Source organism: Cynara cardunculus (assembly GCF_001531365.2).
Source record: "Cynara cardunculus var. scolymus isolate 2C chromosome LG 1, CcrdV1, whole genome shotgun sequence".
In the NCBI taxonomy this organism is placed as follows: Eukaryota; Viridiplantae; Streptophyta; class Magnoliopsida; order Asterales; family Asteraceae; genus Cynara; species Cynara cardunculus.
In genome coordinates, this window is record NC_037528.1 from 35062476 (window position 1) to 35066817 (window position 4342).

Here is a 4342-nt window from a genome sequence, read left to right on the forward strand (position 1 = left end):
TCAGCGACCGCCTTGCCTTTTGACTTGGGGTCTTGGTTCCCTGATGGAGTAGATTCACCTTTCCTTTGCTCCCCCTAGGATGTGGAATCCCTAAGAGCAACTCCCTTGGTGACGATTGATGGCTTCTGGTACTTGATGGTAAAGTCATCTTCATCTTCATCGTTGTCGTCGCCATCTAGATCACTTCCGGGGTTTGGAATGGTAGGTTCATCATCATCTTCATCTTCATCATTATCATCACCAACAACAGTGATGGTAGGGGCATCATCCCTAGGGATGGCATCAATATCCTCAACTGGAGCAACAGCTTTGGTGGTCGGGATTACAGGAGCAACAACCGCTTCAGCTCTAGGAGCCTCAGCTTCAACTGCAACTGAAGCTGATACTGGACCAACATCCTGAGAAGGAGCAGGAGCAGCATTGGATTATTCACCAGCATTGGACCTCATATCCCCCTCTCTAGCTAAGACTTGAGAGAATTGGCCAGAGAGTTCGTCCAAGCGCTAATGTTGGAGAACCATTATCTCTTCTAGCCTTTGCAAAGAGCTGGCTAGAGTTGTCGTTGCCTCATGCATCTCATGGAGCTGGGTGTGATCACTGGCTGAGAAAGAAGGTGGGATCACTGGAGCTGGTTGACGGACAACATCTAGGATCTGTTGAAGAAGGCCTGTCTACTGATCAGCGATAGCCTGAGCATCGTCAACCCAGCTTTGAAGAACAACAATGGCATCGGTGTTGGCCTGAACAGCTTCTTGGAGAGTCTGGAGATGACTCTGAATTTCCTGAACGTCCGCCTGGATGGCAAAGAAGTTCGCATCAAGATCACTCTGGCGGGGCATCTCTTGGTGGACTTCGTTGATCCTGTAGAGGACGGTATCAACAGCGGGAATGAGAAGTTTGATGTCTGACGCCATATCATAGTCATCATCAATCTCTTCATCTCCTTCATCATCGTTTTCTCTCTCTTCCTCTTCCTCTCCCTGGGCATCAGACTGATGCATCGAAGAAGGACCTGCAAAAGAAGAAGTGTGAGCTGAAGGCTCAAGGTTAGAAGAAAAGAAAGGGTAGGAAGATGGAATACCTGAGGGGCCATCAGTAACATCAAAAGGATTGTCACTGGTGTGATTAAAGATGTCCTCGAGAAGATGGACATCTGTATGTTGAGGAGCATCGAGAAGAGCAACCTCAGGTCCAGTGGTGCACGTCTCAGTATCAGGAAGGATTGTCTCTGATACATCATCGACATGTGTAAAGACCAAAGAAGGAGGAGAAGAGAAAATGGTCGAGAAGAGACGTGGGTGTTCAGTGGTGGCGGCGCTGATATTCACACCTTCGGAGATTTGGGTCACTGAGGCGGTTCGGGTAGGTACCACTGATATGACAGTGATRGGAGAGATCACTGAAGAGCTGGGAGGGTGAGCAGAAGACGCCTCGGGGATAAGGCTTGTTTCAATAACTGAAGCATGTTGAGAGGTTCCAGCTAAAGACATGGTTGTCCCCTTTTTGGACTTCTTGGCTCTCTGAGGAGAACCAAGAGTTGGTTGAGAGGGTTGTTTTGAAGGGGTTTTGGTGGCCTGGTTAGACGCGGGGGGGTTTACCCTTGTCGTGGCCACCACAAGAGAAGAGGTAGTGATGGACACAATAGAAGTTAGTGCCACATCATTGTCCCTCAGCTTATGATCCAGAATCTTGGATCCAAGCTTGAAAACCGGAAGCTTTCCTTCTTTGGGGTAAAGACCTTTAAAGATCTTGGCAAACACCATTGAAAGAAACCTAGTGTAAGGCACCACCTTTTCTCGCTGGCGCTTGTTTAGCTTGAGCATCAGGTCATCGAAAATAACTGCAGCTTAATTTATATTGCGACGCTGAATCGCAGATACGCCTATGGTTAAGGCGATCTTAGAGGCCTGGTCCGGACCTCCAGTTTTTCCACCCATGCACTGGATGAAATGAGAAAACAGGTATTTCCAGATGGCTGACATCCTGTTCTTCTCAGTCTTTGTTAAGGACTTCAAAGGGGCGTTGGAGTCCTTCTTCATTGGCCACTGGTAGCCAATGGCGTCGATAAGCTCGATGATCTTGGCGATGGAGGGTTCGCTGTCGAAGGGGCCCTTGGGAAGACGGAGAGCCGACCGGAGTATGGATACACCAAAGTTCACTTCCATACGATTGAAAGTGAAGTTGATCTGCTCCACCTGGCGTCCAGACTTAACTTCGACTTCGACAACTTCAGCAGTGAGCCAGAACTGCTGAAGGAGTTCTTTCACCATGACGGGCTCATGGTTGAGTGCGTAGCCCAAGGACGACTGTTTGAGGAAGTCAGTCGCATCTTGGCAATATGTCTTGGAGGATGGTATCTCCAACAAGGCAATGTGGTTGTTGGCCTTGATGGAGATCTCGTCAATGGAGAAGTTGACGTTCTTGGCAGCCATCTGTTTGTATCAATAAGAAGTAGAGCAAATAGGTTGTTAGAAATAAACCAAGAGTTTATGGTTAAGAGTATAGAAAAAGTTTTTGAATAGGTAAAAACTTCTTTTGAAAAACCTTAAAAGATTAGGGTTTATCAAGTGGAATGTGTATAAAGAAACAAGATTATAACCAAGTAGGAGTTGATTAATGTATTAAGAGAACAAAGTTCTTAAAACAGATTAAACATGTTTCTTAAAACAGAAGATAAAGAAAAAGAAGAAGATAACGACCTTAGTTGTATGATAGAATAGGTCGAGAGAGTTTAGAAGTTTTTGAGTGTTCTTGCTTTGGGAGAATTCTTGCAGAGTTTCGTCTAAGAATTTTGTAAGCGTAAAGAGAAAAGTGGAGAAGAAGTCTCATATTTATAGGTAGGAGGAGATAGAAATAATACGAGAGAGAAAAAGACGACGGTTCGGGAAAGTGGTTATGATGAAAAAGATACCATGTTCTCATCTATGATTGGATGACATTAAATGAGGTAGCGTAATGATAGAACCTTTTGCGCGTCTCAAAGTGTCATGTATAGTAAATAGAGAATGTCGTCATAAAGACGGTTCATTAACTATTTTCTTTTAAAAACAAATAGGTTTTAAGAAAACGAAGAGTCATACAGGGTCTAAAGAAACACTGATAAGACCGTTTAAAACAGTTTATCACTTAAAAGAAAGATTCAGTGAGGGTTTTAAGACATCAGATTCAGTGATAAGAGAGTCACTGAAACCGGCATTTTTAAAAAAATATTTTAATCACTGATAAGAAGAAATTCAGTGATCGTTTTGAATTTTAAGAGAAGTATAAAGATATATTTAGAGATGTGGTTAGTGACAACAGAATCACTGAGATGACCTTTTAAAAACATTTATCACTGAAGATGAGAAAGCTTCAGTGAAGGTTTTAAGTATAGAAAAGAAAGAAGGAGTAATTATACCTGAGAGAGAAAAAGATATATTTACTCAAAATTTCAGTGTTAGAGATAGAGCACTGAATCATTTCACTTACTGAGTGATGTTTAATAGCTGAAGATTAATCTTCAATGTTCAACATACCCAATTCGCTGTTCAAGATATTAAATCTTGTCTCATCAAGAGGCTTGGTGAAAAGGTCAGCGAGTTGATACTCAGTTGGAACGAAGTGAAGTTCAATATCACCATTCCTAACATGATCTATGATAAAATGATATCGGATCTCGATATGTTTGGTCTTGGAGTGAAGTATAGGGTTGTTTGCAATAGCAATAGCACTAGTGTTATCACAATAAATATGAACCTTTGAAAACTGAAGATCGTAGTCCAGCAGCTGATTTTTCATCCAAAGAATTTAGGCACAATAGCTACCAACGGCTACATATTCAGCTTCAGCTGTTGATGTGGACACTGAATTTTTGCTGTTTACTTGTCCAGCTCACCAACTTTCCACCTAGAAGCTGACAGCCTCCAGTGGTGCTTTTCCTATCAATTTTGCAACCTGCAAAATCACTATCCAAATAACCAATAAGGTCAAAACCTACACCTTTAGGGTTCCAAAGACCCATATTAGGAGTTCCCTTAAGATATCTGAATATGCATTTGACAGCGATCAGATGGGATTCCTTAGGTTCAGCTTGATATCTCATAAGCAAGTGGAGTACATGATATCGGGTCGGCTAGCTGTGAGATACTGCAGGGAGCCGATCATTCCTCTATGAACAGTAACATTTACATGCTTTCCATTTGGATCCTTGTTCAGAGTGAGTGGAGGAGCCATTAGAATCTTCACATATGAACTGTTGGATAGATCAAACTTCTTCAGCATGTCTCGAACATACTTACTTTGGTTGATAAAGATACCTTTATCTGTTTGTTTGATCTGGAGACCTAAAAAGAATGTTAGTTCT